The sequence below is a fragment of the Cornus florida genome, unplaced genomic scaffold (genome assembly GCF_030987335.1).
Source record: "Cornus florida cultivar Cherokee Brave unplaced genomic scaffold, ASM3098733v1 CherokeeBrave_3.0.0_Hap2_Chr09, whole genome shotgun sequence".
Taxonomy (NCBI): domain Eukaryota; kingdom Viridiplantae; phylum Streptophyta; class Magnoliopsida; order Cornales; family Cornaceae; genus Cornus; species Cornus florida.
The window spans coordinates 20,478,844-20,494,986 of record NW_026775579.1 but is presented as its reverse complement, the minus strand read 5'-3'; positions in this window follow the sequence as shown (position 1 = coordinate 20,494,986).

Genomic DNA, 16,143 nt, shown 5'->3' with positions numbered 1-16,143 from the left:
AGAATTCTATACATGTTTCACATTTTTTTATCCTAAATTGTTTCTTTAATCCTTATATTCTATATTTATAAATTAATTTCATTCCAAAAATATCATTATCTCTTTCTACATATATATACTCATAAATATTGACTTATATACATGTACATTATATTATAAATATATGATATGGTATATAGTACTATAATGTGCCCCCCCCCCCCCCCCCCCCTTCGAAATTTTTTTCTGGCTCCGTCCCTGAATGTGGTAGTTATTTGATACTTAATAATCTTGTGAAAAATAAATTTTTTCTTAATAATTTGAAGTTGCTTCTCACCAACTTCTTCCAAATTTGAATTTCTTGTACTCGATCACTTTGGTTTCTTGCTTTTATCAAAACTTTCATTTTCAACACTTTCATTTTATTCTTTTCTATTTATTTTTTCCCTTCCAGTTATTCTTTCTCAAATTTTGCCTTTATTTCACTATTTGATTTTTCTTTGTGTTTCTTCTATTCTTATTTTTGCTTATATTCATCTTTATCATAATTTTGAATTCCAATATTCAATTGTTAAATACTATCTTTCATTGTAGAAATAAATTAAGGTTTTTCATACCTAACTTGGACAATATTTCCAAACTTCTTGATCCGCAACGTTCTTTAAAACTTTAATTGCTTATACTTCTTTATTTTCTTTATTCATTTTCCTCTTTAAAATTCCAAATATAGAATCCTCGACAATATCATCCCATAACTCAAAATCTCAATTTAATGGATTCTAAAACTCCAATATGCATATATATATAAAAACCACTTGTTCATCCATTTTGCTTCATTTTTTCTTTCTACTCCTTTGACGTGGTGATTTTTAGCTATCCATTTTGGAAATATTTAAAACTTTCACCTCTCCCCTTTTATCTTCTTCCAATTATCTGTTTCGCAAACCAATTTACCAGCTGTTTTTTTTGTCATGCCCAGATTTTATCATCACCTGAAACTCGGATACCAAATTTGTTGGGAAAAACAGAAGTGTGATGTAGAACTTTAAAATATTGAATTATTATGGAAATGTTGTAATGACCCGGTCATTTTCATTCCTTTCCCTTTCTTAGATTTTCACGGATATTTTTTTCTGTTGATCTTTTCCTTTCCGGGTTCAATCCCTTGTCACTTAGTGTCGTCTCGAGTGCTCTGAAGTGATTTCCGAGACTCTTTTATGTGGATTGACAACTTCCTTTGAGGACCGAGTCGTTTTCACATTTTTCGTTTTTCGACATTATTCACTATTTTGTCCTTTTCCCTATTTTATCTTTTTCCCGTTTGCCACTTTGTTGGCATAACCACACTTCTTGTGTTCGAAGTTGGTTTTTGACTTAACGTATCTTCATCTTGAGTAGTTTCCATGAAATACGTATCTTTACTTTTGCAAGAAAGTACTCTAGTTGCTCCCGGTATCCATAGGGGCATGGATGCAAAGTTCTTTGGGAACTTTTTCTTTTCTTGTAGTGTTTTTCATAAATATCTTTTGAAGATATTTTATTTCAGGAGTTTTTAAGAAAATATTTTTTGGAAGATATTTTCATTCTAGGCCATTAGTGCAGTTTTCACTTTTTGGAAGGGTCATTGTGCAAATAATGAAAGTTATTGCTAAATGCCTTGTTTTGAGCCTGGATACTCGTACGGGATTCATTTTCACTTTTCGTCTAGTCGTGTACTCTTGGAATTTCCTACTGGTTGATGTTTTTCAGTTTCTGAGTTTCTGACCACAGTTAGCGCCAAACTTGTTTGGGGCATAACTTTCTGGTCGAGACTCGGTTTTTTATGCCGTTTCTTCCGTTGTTCATATTTTCTTATTTTAAATCTTTTTTGTTCACGGAGTTTTTCCGTTTGAGTGCGTTTGCTCAAATTTCACTTTTTCGGACCCGGTGGGGCCCTTTCGGGACACTTTTAGGGTTTTTCTATAAATAGGAACACATAAGAGAAAATATCAAATTTTTCTCTCTCTCTCCTCTCCTCTCTTCTGGCCTGAATCCATGGATGCCATCTTCTCTCCCCTCTTTTGGTTCACTTTTCCTTGATGAAAAGTCTTCTGCCTTAACGTTTATTGTTCCCCTCGACGTGCTCTATCATTCCCCCTTATTAGAATTTTTTTCTAACCATTTCTTGGGTTTGGGTTTGAAGACATGTTATGATTTTGATGGGGCTTCCTTGGGGGTTATGTTCACGGTGTTGTCCCCGACAAAACCTAGAAGTTTCGTCGGATTCGGAGCACATTCATTTTGGTGGGGATTTGAGATTTCATCTCAAATTGAGATAGGGGATGTTTTAGGATTATTTGCGTATTGTATTATGTGTTTTTCATGATTATACAGCTTATATGTATGCCTTGTATCAAATCTAGAAAGTTAGTAATAATTAATTCTTTGTATAAGATTTTATTTTCATAATGATAACTTGGATTTGAATTGTGGTACGCTAGAAAGCTTAGTTTTAATATGTTTGTTAACATATATTTAATTGGGATTATTTGAATAAGGATTGCACTTTTATTTAATATTTATCTTTTACGAAAGATTAAATCCCATGGCCGTACCTTGCATGAAATTGACATGTGATATGCTTTTAAATTAAGTCTTGGCATGTTCTTTAACATACTTTAATTTGAGAGAATTTGGTTGAGTTTGAAATTCTAGAGACTTTAACTAAATAAATTAATTAAAATCTATTTTGTAGTTTCATTGGCCTAATTAAGCTTTTGAATGCATATATGTAATGACCATGATTTGTCCTTTAACATATATTAAATTAAGGCCATTTGGAAATGATGTGAAATCTAGAAAGTTTAAATATTTTGATTTAATTAAATTCTATCTTGTTTATCCATGGATTTAATCATGTTTTAGAAGTTGTTTCTATATTTAAATCATGGATTTGAACTTGTCGTGAAGTCACTTGGTTATGTTTTAAGCATTGAGTACATTGTTGTTAAATTTATATTCATGAGAACTTGTTTCCAATATTGAATATATGATTGACTTGTGTAATGAATTGTACACCTTGTGTTGACATTATGTATGTCATTTTAGAATTGAAACTTTAAGGCATGGATTGTATGGTTTCAACCTGCTTGTGCATGGAAGGTGGTTTTCGTGCATTATATAAATTATGTATAAGTTGTGAACTTATTTGGATTATTTTGGAATCTTGGGACATTGTTACTGTGATATAGCAAGAGTTTGGCTCTAGTGCGGGAGGTATGAGTTCTTCCCAATTGAGATAGTGCGCACTAGGGTGGTCTTCCCAGTGGGTTAGTGCCTGAAATAACCATTTTGTTCTCGGCCGAAATCCAGGATTTGATGTCCAAGTTTTCCACTATTTGTTTTCGCATTCAATTCAAAGTTAACAATCATATTTATATTGTGACTTGTGGTTTTGGCTATTGGCCATTTTGATGTTGTTAAGTACATCCATGTTTATAATTTTAATGAATCATTTTGATGTTGTTAAGTACATCTATGTTTATGATTTTAATGAATCATTTTGATGTTGTTAAGTACATCTATATTTATGATTTTAATGAATCATTTTGATGTTGTTAAGTACATCTATGCTTTATGATTTTAGTGAATCATTGTGAACTTTGATGTTGTTGATGTTGTTAAGTACATTATGCCTTATATGTTCAAATGTCGGTTAGGAATGATCCAATTGATTTATTTGGAACATAGACGTTAGGTGGCATGACCCACTTTGATTATTCTAGCATTTTAGATTTCAAGTTGATAACTTTGAGAACCTATACCTTGTTGCTTTGTATAGCATGTTCCTATGTTATCTGGAATTGTATGAAGAATGTGATTTATACTAGAAATGATCTAGGGTAGCTTAGGATGTTCCCTGAGTCTCATCTTGACATAGACGTTAGGTGACATGAACCCCTTAAATATGTTTCACCTTAAGGTAATGAAATTGTAAAACGTAGATTGATGCATACTCATTTCGTACGAGTAGCTTTATGTTGCTCACCCCAAAGTTACTAGGGCATATTTCAGGTGCAGGATTCAAGATATGGAGATTGGCATTTATCTTTGATGGTTTGGAGATTTGAAGTTTCTTTCAAAACATTCTTGTTCACATGCAAGTGTTAGCATGTTTAAGTCTTTCTTTTGATGTTGTAACACTTAGTTAGGTTCAACATGCTCTTTTTGCCTTTTTATGTGTAAAGTGTAATTAGTTAAACTAACTAGGATCTATTTGATATGTACGACATGAGGTCAAGGGCATAGACTTTAAATTTCAAGTGTATGTACTTAAATTTCAAGTTTTGCCTTTGAAATGTAAACTTTTCCAACTTTAAGGTTTGGCATGTGAATTTGAGTAAATGACATGCAATGAGGCCATAGGCCATTGTAATATATTTCAATATATAAAGTACACTTGCGAGCGTGCTTATATAGCTTAAAATCTTGTTTTTGATCCATATTCATGTTGGTGTTCGAGGCTTGGGTGAAGTTTCAACATTTCTTGTGCATAACAAGTGTTTTTGTGCCATTTCAAGTCATTTCGGTCATCTGAAGCTTCATTTCGGTCAACCAATAGCTTTTGGTAATTATTTGGACTTCAAAAACCCATTTCTAGTAGCCATTTCTACTTTTCAAGGCCATTTCGGTCAACTGATGGCTTATTTCGGTCGACCGATGGTTCATTTTGGTCTACCGAAGTAACCACACCTCAAAAACATGTTTTCAGCATAAATTTTGTTCATTTCGGTCGTCCGATGGCTCATTTCGGTTAACCGAAATAGCTAGGTCCCGAGCACAGCTTTAGTTTAGTTTCAACACTATTGTCCTGACTTCAAAGGGTCATATCTCCTTAATTTCTTATCCAAATGGGTTGATTCTTGAGCCTAAATTCATAGATTTTGAGTCAAACTTCCAATGGTACTAATGCCATTCTCAGATTCCAATCACAGTGGGAGTTATTCATGTTTTAGTGAGAGGGTGTCAGTTTTTGCTTAAACCAGGAAAGGGCATTTTGTGAGATTCTTGTCCAATGTTCTTAGAACCTCTTGGAATGTTTTGAGATGATTAGATTAAGTTTTTTTTTCACCTAGTTTGACTTATTTAAAGTTAAATTTCTCTTTTTATTTGTGAATTGACCATTTTGTCCTTGGTTCACGGATTTGCCCGTTTTGACCCTTTGTTTTTGCTTTCATTCTCTTTGAGCTTCGTGACTTCATGGAAGGTCAAATTGGTGTCTTAGAGATGGTTTATATCTCTAAAGACTTTGGTTTCATCTTTTGCTTCCGCATTTCGGATCCGTTATCGGATCAACTTTCGGTTCATCACTGACGCACTGGGTAGAAAAACTTGGGCCGTCACAAGTGGTATCAGATCTCCTTGGTTTGAATACCTTAGACGATGGGTTTTGGGTGCATATCATGCTTTTGTTGCCATACTTTATGTGTTTATATGCTTCATTATAACATGTTTTGGTTTGACAACATGTTTATGTGCTTACGTGTTGTATGTGGTATGCTATCTGTTTAGCTTGTTTTAATTCTAATGTAAAGAGCATGACATGTGACGTATGCTAGATTTGAATTGTATATGCATAACTATGTTGCATATTTGGCATGACACGGGATTAGTCATTGAGACCCGAGTTGAGGTTGATGGTGATTGCAGTCACAGTCTTGTAGTGGTTTAGGTTATTGTCAACCTAGCATTGTTTTTTAGGTAGGTGGAGGGACACCTTTCGTTTAGACTCTCGTGAGGTGAGTCATTTGGCATTGCTTTAGCGCTGGATTTATTGGTTTTGGGCCATTATGAGGTTATGGACCTCTTAGGATCCTTGATTGTTCAGGATGATTCCTCTGGAACTTGCGTTTTTCGTGGGTGGGTACATTTGTGGGCGGGTGCATGGCACTGTCATGCTACCATACTGGCTAGCTACAAGTGTAGTTTGGATGGAATCAATGTTGGTTTTTTTTTGTTAGGCATTGCCCTTTAATCGATAATGATGATGGTTGTTTTGGGGATCAGTTGTAGTGATTGATTTGGTTGTTGTTAGTATGGCTATAGTTGCCATTTTCTTGGAGTTCTCCTTGCGTGATGACGCTTTTGGGATCAAGTTGATTGATTGATGCTTCGGGTAGAGAGAGCATTACATTGTTAGTGTCACTTGTAGTGTCACCTTTAGATTCAGAGATGGATTGTTAGAGTCTTACCGTTATGGTAAGGGCTCACATTTGTTTTGAGACAGGTTGTTGTCGCATTCGTTTTTGGAGTCAGTTTATGGTTAGGACTGGTCCTTCCTTTTACTCAGACACTCTAGAACACGATGTCCATAGGGTTCATTATTGCATCATTTTTTTTATCTTCTGCAGTTTCATTTACTACCATGTTAGTAGTATGATTTATGCTATTGTGATGCGTAAGTAGGTGGAGGTCTATCCACATTTGCCTTCTTGTTGTGTGGTAATAGCATGCCTTTCTTATATGCTTAGAGATGCCATGTTGTTACTGCGCTTTAATGACATGCTTTTGTGTTTATGTGGAGACGTGCAGCATGTACTTTTGATTTTTATCTATGTGAGTAGATTTTCTTTCTGGTAGTTGCATTCCTTGTCATATGCATGACTTCCAGGTTTGGTTTTCCCATTTATTTCCCTCGGTCGCACGTAGTGTGTATACGGGTTTCCACAATGGTTTTGTGTTGGTTCGTGTTAGGGACTTCACAAGAAGTGAGTCTCTTCCCTCCGTTGCGTTGTGCACTGTTTTGGGGTTGGTTGGTCTATGAGGATCATCTTTGTTGTCTTGAGTCCTTCGTAAGGATTTGATGGATTTTGGTCGACTTACTTCTATGTAGGGGGTGAAGTCTTTGACCTTGTTGTCTTTCATTTCAGAGATGGAGTTGTGGTGTTGTCCTTTTTAGGACTGGTGGTTTCCTTTCTTTCGTGTCTTCCCTTGGGGAGTTTCTGCCGTGGTTGTTGACGGTTGTGGTGCTCAGAGTGAGTTGATTGGTGTAAGATCATTTTACGGGCACTTGTGTCCATACCATTGAGGATTTGATTGATTCGAGAGGTGAGCTCGGTACTCTTTTGAGAATGTCTTTTGGAGACTTGTTCCAGTTTTGGAGGCCTGGATGTGGTTGACTCTTAGGAGAAGTTTTGGAGGATCGTTGTTGGATATGGTTTATTGTGGAGTTTTCTCGTCCTAGTTATGACTAGGCGTGGTTTTGAGGAATCGTAGTTCCAATGATTGGTTGTGGATTGAAATTGAGGAATTTTGATTTAGCTTAGTGTTGCCAAATACGATTTTGAGAGATTCATTTTGTGACCTTGGTTGTTGGTATTTTGATGTGTGTGCCACTTGGTGGATTTGTACTTTGAGGATTTAGTTATCCGTGATAGGGATGTGGATCTGATGTTTGATCATGGTGATTGGTCTTGTAGTTGATCTATTTCAGGGAGAAATGTAGGACTTTCGATGAAATGTCTTGTGGTGAGGTTCGTTTTGATTTTTGGAGGTTTTGATTTGCTTTTCAGATTTTGGATTCTCGATTGATGTTGTTGGTAGTGGCATTTTGAGACATTAGAGATGTTGGTTTTGCTGTATTGAGGATTTAGGGCCTTAAGCATAATGGTGCCTATGACATTGTTGTTAGAGTTTTGGGATTGGCCAAGATGGTCCGGCCGGACATCCTTGGACCATATCTTAACTCTCACGAAATGTTGGTCTCTGTAGTGCTTTTGGTAATGATCATTTATGACATTAATGTCATTTGTATCGAGAGTTTCAAGGGTAGACCTAGTGGGGGGGGGGGCAGGTTATGAACTTGTGCCTTATACTGTCATGCTACCGTGCAAAGTTGTATGTTGTGGGCGAGTACTACTTGCCGTCGATGCTACCTTACTAACGAGTAAGTGTGGGCGGGCACTAGGTACTGTCGTTGCTACCACACATTTGAGTACGTCGTGGGCGGGTTCTGGTCACTATTCGTACTGCCACATTATCTTGTGATTGAAGGCTGGACTATCAATTATAATTTAACCCTTTTGCAATAGCACAAATCATTGTAAAATAGGGCTATTAGTTGGGTAAGTCGAACCACTGGGACTGCTAATTTATGGTAACTTAGGTGTCTAGAATTATTTTTAGAATGATAAAGGGGTAACGAGGATTTGTTGGTTTGTCACTTAAGCTATGAATTGAGAAATGCATAAAACAATAAATTGCAAGGAGTTTAGAAAGAAAAAGACCTAGATAGAGAGGTCTAGGGAAGTGAATCCACTCCTACCTTTTACACATGCTAAGTATATGATTGATTTGGAGAATTAATGTACATACATAACCATGATACATAGCAACACATAATTACTACAATATCTTCAAGAAATTCATTTAATCACAAGGTAAGAATAACCTATCAAAGCTTCACATACTTGAGCTACATAGACTATGGTGTAACCTTAGACATGCTCGCTAAGCTAGAGATTATCAAACCTTTAATTAAATGGTAAAAGCACATGGAATCAAGATGCAAGATTAACCCATCAAAAGAAAGTCTTAAGCTATGGATTAACAAATTTCTCAACAACCATGCCATTAAAACCATTCCATAGTCTTGTTTCCATTGTCACTATGAAAATACTAGCCATACAACCATGAGAATAAATAATCTAAGACAAGAACATTTGATTCAATATGATCATTTATAATTAAAAACATTCATTACAAATTTTAATATGCTCTAGATTATGGAACTTGGCCATACATACATTTCATTCCCCAAAATAAATCAAAAATTAAACATGCTTACAAGAAAGGGTTTCATCACCTCCCTAGATGGAGGTTTAGTTATCCATTAATGCTACAAGGAATAAAGAGGAAGAAGAATATCCCTCCATTCCTGCACCTTTGCTCCAAGAACACTTCTCTCTCTTCTCTAGATCTCCCCAAAAATGTTAGATATGTGATATGAGATCACCTTCCCAACTTTATCCATCCAAAACCCACTCCCCATACTCACAATCCCGAGCTCCCCCCTCTGCATGAAGCTAGACCACACAAAAGAAGGATAAGGGGACCAAAAAGCTGGAAATCAGGGGCAGTTGAACTGCCTTCTACAGTTCCGCGGGCGCCCGCAGTGGCTTGGCCTTGCGAGGATGCTACTGGTGTGTTTGGCGGGCGCCCGCAATAACGCGGCGAGAGCCCGCGGGAGTTCGCGGGGGCTTCTACGGGAGCTCAGCAAGGATCCGCGAAACCTGGCAGTGAGGTGTGGAATTCGGCGGGCGCCCGCGGGAGCTTACAGCTGCACTTCATCAAGGCTTTATTTTGTTACAAGCCTCTTCAAGCTGGAGTGAAGACATACTTCCACTCTGAAACACTAAGCCATGTCTTCACAATAACGGCAACAGAAGAGGTTTGATCTAAAAGATGACTCCCCGACACGGCGCACGTATTTCAACACAAATGATATCAAAACCGCTTCTTTGATCATTCTTGGGCAAAATACCTAAAATCAGAAAGAAATACACAAATGAATTAAAACTGTACATTATCCTCTAATAATGGACTTAACTAATGCAAGAAAGGGCGCTTGAATATGTAATATTCAGCGCTTATCACACCCCCAAACTTACATTTTGTTAGTCCCTTAGCAAAACAAAATCAAGAGCTTAATGAAAATGATGACCAATGAAATGCTGACACATGCATCAATCATGAAACAAAAATATCGACGAAGCTCAACTATGATTTGGAACACAAAAAATTCGAAGATAGACAATAAGCAGACTACCTTGCATATATGAAGCCTTAACACACAAAATGGCAAAATAAGATCAACTTTAAAACATGAATCATCAAGTTCTATATAAAAACTTCAATTGTCATCTGTTGAATAACATGAACTCTAACTTCAGTGAAAGTGAGCCGAACTCCCAATATGCGGCTTTTACCTTCTTTTTCCAATCCCAAGAGCACCTTTTCACATCATTAAATCTCCTTCTAAATGAGGTCCCCAAGGCATAACTTTATTTATAATATAACTTTTGTTGCTTATTGAAAATTTTATTCTAACTCAAAATGAAACATACTATGGTTGTGCAATGTCGAAAATCCCTTAAGCTTTCTAACCAACCCATGTAGCAAGTGTTGGGCCAACAACTTCCAAGCCAGATGGCTTTAGGGTGCTAAATGTAGAAACATTCCTAGGGCTTAATAACTCAAGTTGGAAAGGCTATGAACTTTGACGAACCAGATTTATTTATTTTTAAACAACCGTGCAATGTCTAAGTTTTTTAAGCTTTCTAACTAACCCATGTAACAAGTGTTAGGCCAACAACTCCCAAACCAGATGGCTTTAGGGTGCTAAGTGTAGAAACACTCCTAGGGCTTAATAACTATAGTTGGAAAGGTTACGAACTTTAACTGGTCATTGATTTGCTTTTTTTTTTTTTAAGAGAAATGCCAAGGATATCCATTCATTAGGGTCATTAATTCAGATCACTGAGTCCCGATCAAGGTCAATTTGGGTTGCATGCCTCACAATTAGGTTTCCGGTGTGCAAATGTGCAATGTGAAGCATAACAGAGTATGAAATCCGACGAAAATTTAATTGAAGTCTTTATACAAACCGATTATGAATCAACATGCTTATTTCAAAAGTTTCTTTATTTTCAAAAATTGTCTTGACTTCTAAACACAAAGTATTAAGCACATGCTTCAACCTTCAAAAAGTTCCATGATTACACTATCATTGCTTTAAATAATATGATTTTATTAACTTATGAGCATCAAAAATGAGCAAAAATCATCAAAACTGCAATAACATGCACATGCACCAAAAATGTAATAGCATGTACATGCACCCCCAAACTTGAATGTCACATTGTCCTCAATGTGAGAAGACAAGGGACAAGCAAAGAGAATAAACAAAGGGGGAAAGGAACAATAGTACCAAGTTGAGAGGATTGGAGTGGCGGTGCAAAAATAGGCCACCTCGTGAATTCCATGAGCATGCCCCCAAACTTGGTTTCAAAAACCTGTCAAAAGACATCTATACAAAGCAAGAATCATATGAATCCAGATTCAATGAAAATAACTGCAATTTATTCGACTAAAAATTATAATCCATGCAAAGTAGCAAAAGTGATGCAGTTATAAGTTCAAAAGAAAAACTGAAAAGCAAATGCCAAACGCGGCCAAAAATAAGTCTAAAAAGTACTACTGAAAAGGGAAATAAAACGAAAAGTATGAAATCACTCCACCATCGGAGTAGAGGAGGAAGCACCAGGTGCGCCAGGTGTACGGTCAATCAATGACTAGAGCATAGCCTACAGAATCTCTTGATTCTCCTGAGTCTTCTGGACGGCACCCTCTATGGCGTCAAAGCACAAGGTAAATGCATCAAGACGAGCATTCAAGGCGAGATAGTCGGCGTGAGTCATGACATCCGGCGGCGGTATAAAAGGGGCAGCTGAAGCAGCGGGGGCATCATGAACATGAGGGGCAGGAGCCATAGGGGGAGCCGGAGCACCCCAATCCAACTCGCCACCAATGCGGGCCTGACGGGACGTCTAAGCTGAACTGTGCTGGACTTCCAGACCCCAAGGTTGAAGTTCAACACATCTTTCTCTTTCTTCTCACCACTGGGAGCTCGAAACCCCGCATTTTTTAGCAACCTTTTAATAAGGTATGGAAATGGGAATGCCCAGGTGGTGGTGGTGCGCGACCGAACCAAGATTAATTCATTGTAGATTTTTAGCAATTGGTCCCAGACAAGCTGTAGGACACAAAACCAATACTCCTTTTCAGCATGGTAGAGGGTTTTCAGAAAATCCCCCTTACGCTCAGAATGGCCTGGCACGGGTAGGACGTTCTTGGCCAGGACCGAATCAAGAAACCACAGCAGGCATGGTAAGAAGGATTTATTGGTGCTTGTGGTTCTGTTGTCGGTGAATATACCATGACAAATTTCTCCCACAATGTCCGCCAAGGTAAGCCGATCGGGACCTTCAACATAAAGGGGGAGGCCCGCCTCATCCACCGGCGAAGCCAAGGGGCAATCCATAGTCATAGCAAGGTCATCCAGGTTAAATTCATAATCATAGCCATCAATGGTGGTTTTGAGTTTGTCCGGTTCCGCACATGACTGGAACATGTTGGCATAGAATAGACGGACCACACGCGGGTAGTAAGAATGAGTGCGTGGTTTGAAAAGAGAGGCGAGGCCACAGGCCCTCAATTTGCGGATGGACCATGCGGTCTCCAAATTGCTCTCGAAATTATTTACAATGTCGAATCTTGCTTCGGTTTCAATTGGCCAATCAGCCCAATTTGAAGGCCCCTCAAATGAACGAGCACACTTGGAAACAACCCTAGGAGCCATTAGAAGGAAGAAAATTGGTTCAGGACTTCTATCGAACACCTGGTGTACAGTAGAATTGGGAAGAGAGCAAAAATAAGGTTAGAAATGCGAAACTACAAAATTCTAACCTGTAATGGACATTCAATCACAACCCAACAATCACCAATCCCTCATAACAAGAATCCTATACTCCTTAGTGCAAAAATTTAAAGAAAAAGAAAGGTAGAAACACTTACCCAAAGTGTAGGACTAAATCCCCTCAAGCTTGAATGATGGATGATGAGGATGGAGATTGGAAGATCATGATGGGTGAGATGAATGAATGAGAGAGTAGGATGGTTTGAGGGTTTGAGAGGGATGGGGGTGAGAGTAGAGAGGGAGAATAGGAGTTAAAAGAGCATAAATGGGCTTGAAAGCCCATTTAAAATCCAGCGGAGGGAATCCGCGGGCGCCCGCGGTGCTACACAGAGCACGGGCAAGGTTCGCGGGCACCCGCGGATGCGCGGCGGGCACCCGCCAGATATCTAAGTACACTGGTAGGTTTTACAGGTACCCGTAGATGCGCTGCGGGCGCCCGCGGGAGCTCTAGAGATGCTGCCTTGTGCAACATACAAGCCCCTGACTGAATCAATTGGACTTCAAATATGAAATGAGGTGCGATAAAGATTCATTAACCTCAGAGAATGAGATGGAACGAATTAATTCACAAAGGATGGCCATGAGATTTGAACAGTAAAAGAATTTGGGATAGGATGGGAGACATGTCCAATGACTTAGGAAGTGTCCAGAGACTGAACAAGGATTTGGAAATGATAAAGATAACCAATTGGAACCACCGGAAGGCCGGATGAACCAATTCTAGAAGCAGGCATACGATTGGTCAAATTTAACAAATTCCCAGGAAATGCTTGGCATTGGACATGTAGAAAGCAGAAGTTCAGAAATCGGAAGAATTGCTTCCACGAATGCTAAATTTAATGTCGATAGCTAGACGAACCAGGCATTGCGTGTCGCATCAATCCTCGTAAATTGGGTCCGTCAATAGGACTTTCTCAACTTTTCGAATAGGGACTATGCCGTCGACGTAAGGCTTAAGCCGTTGGCCTTTAACCTTGAAGAGAGATCCATTGGTAGGATCTTGGAGTTCGACTGCACCATGAGGAAAGACGGATGTGATTGCATATGGACCATCCCATCATAAACGAAGTTTTCCGGGAAAGAGTCTCAATCTAGAATTGAAAAGCCAAACTTTTTGTCCAGGGGCAAAAGTCTTTTTGACAATGTGCTTGTCATGAAAAGTTTTGGTCCTTGCCTTAAAGATTTTGGCGCTTTCATATGCATCATTTTGAATTTGCTCAAGTTCATTGAGCTGCAATTTATGAGTAGAGCCGACTTGTTTGAGATCAAAGTTAAGCCTTTTTATGGCCCAATAAGCATGGTGCTCTAGTTCAACGGGGAGATGACACGCCTTGCCAAAGACAAGTCGATATGGCGACATGTAAATGGATGTCTTATAAGCTGTCCGGTAAGCCCAAAGCGCATCGTTTAGTCTTAATGACCAATCTTTGCAGTCCGGTCGAACCATTTTTTCCAAGATATGCTTAATCTCCCGATTAGATACTTCCACTTCACCACTCGTTTGAGGATGGTAAGGTGTGGCAACCTTATGAAGGACGGAGTACTTGGAGAGGACGGATTTAAGGTAACGATTTCGGAAATGAGATCCACCGTCACTAATGATTGCTCGGGGCGTACCAAAACGACTAAAAATATTGGATTGAATGAAGTTAATCACTACTTTATGATCACTGGTTTTGGTAGCTTCGGCTTCAACCCATTTGGAAACATAATCCACGGCTACAAGGATGTACTCATAGCCATAAGAAGATAGAAATGGTCCCATGAAGTCGATCCCCCACACATCAAAAATTTCTATGATTAAGATGGGAGTGAGGGGCATCATGTCCCTCCGGGACATAGATCCGAGCTATTGATATCGCTCACAAGATTTACAGAAATTGTATGCATCCTGAAACAAGGATGGCTAATAAAATCCGCTTTGAATGACTTTGTCGGCGGTCTTTTTGGCACTAAAGTGTCCCCCACAAGCAAGAGTATGGCAGAAATTTATGACACTTGTGGTTTCATTGTCCGGAATGCATCTCCGGATGATTTGATCCGGGTAATATTTGAACAACTCCGGATCTTCCTAAAAGAAATGCTTAACATGGGAGAAGAACCGGTCTTTCTCTTGTTTGGACCAATTGGATGGAATTTTGCGTATCGCTAGATAGTTGACAATATCTGCATACCAAGGGAGACTGGAATGGGAAATCTGAAAAAGTTGCTCATCCGGAAAGGAATCACGTACTGCAGCAAATTCAGAAGATTTTCCAATGAGTAAACGAAAGAGATGGTCTATGACAACATTATCGGTCCCTTTTTTTGTCCCTAATTTCAATGTCAAACTCTTGAAGTAAGAGTATCCATCGAATTAGACGGGGTTTGGTCTCTTTTTTAGCGAGCAAATGCCTAAGAGCGACATGATCTGAGAAAATAATGAACTTGGATCCAAGAAGATAGGAACAGAATTTATCTAAGGCATACACCACAGCTAGTAATTCTTTCTCAATGGTGGTGTAATTTAACTGGGCATCGGAGAGAGTCTTGCTAGCATAATAGATGACGTATGGAAGTTTTTCCACACGTTGGCCCAAAACCGCACCTAATGCATAATCGGATGCATCACACATGATATCAAATGGAAGAGACCAATTAGGCGGTTTCATGATTAGGGCGGATGAGAGAAGAGTGCGAAGTTTCACAAAAGCTTCCATACAAGCTTCATCAAAATTGAATGGAACGTCCTTGGCAAGAAGATTACACAAGGGCTGAGAGATTTTGCTAAAATCTTTAATAAAGCGACGATAGAAACCGGCATGTCCAAGGAAGGAATGGATTTAACGGACCGAATTTGGAAGAGGAAGATTAGAGATTAACTCCACTTTAGCTTTGTCAACCTTAATTCCCCTTTTTGAAATGACATGTCCTAAAACGATTCCTTCTTGGACCATAAAGTGACTTTTCTCCCAACTTAGAATGAGATTTGTTTCCTTGCACCTTTGAAGTACAAGAGATAGATTTTGGAGACACAAGTCAAAGGAGGATCCAAAGACGGAAAAATCATCCATGAATACCTCTAAGAATTTTTCAGCCATATCCGAATATATGGACATCATGCATCTTTGGAACGTGGCCAGTGCATTGCACAACCCAAAAGGCATGCGTCAATAAGTAAAGGTTCCGAAGGGGCATGTGAATATGGTCTTCTCTTGATCTTGTGGATCAATTGCCACTTGGTTATAGCTGGAATAACCATCAAAGAAACAATAGAAGCTTTGGTCGGCTAACCTCTCTAAGATCTGATCAATGAATGGGAGTGGAAAATGATCTTTCCTAGTGGTAAAGTTGAGTTTTCGATAGTCAATGCACACATGCCACCCGGTGGTGGTGCGTTGTGGCACGAGCTCTCCCGCGGAATTTTCAACGACGGTGAAGCCGGATTTCTTAGGAACAACTTGAATGGGACTCACCCACTTCTGTCGGAGATGGGGTAGATGATTCATGCATCCAATAGCTTGATCACTTCTTTCATGACCACTTCCTTCATGTTAGGATTCAACCGGCGCTACACCTCTCTAGAAGGTTTAGCGTCCTCCTCCATATGGATGCGATGCATACAAATAGAAGGGTCGATTCCTTTCAAATCAGCCACTGCCCAGCCAATA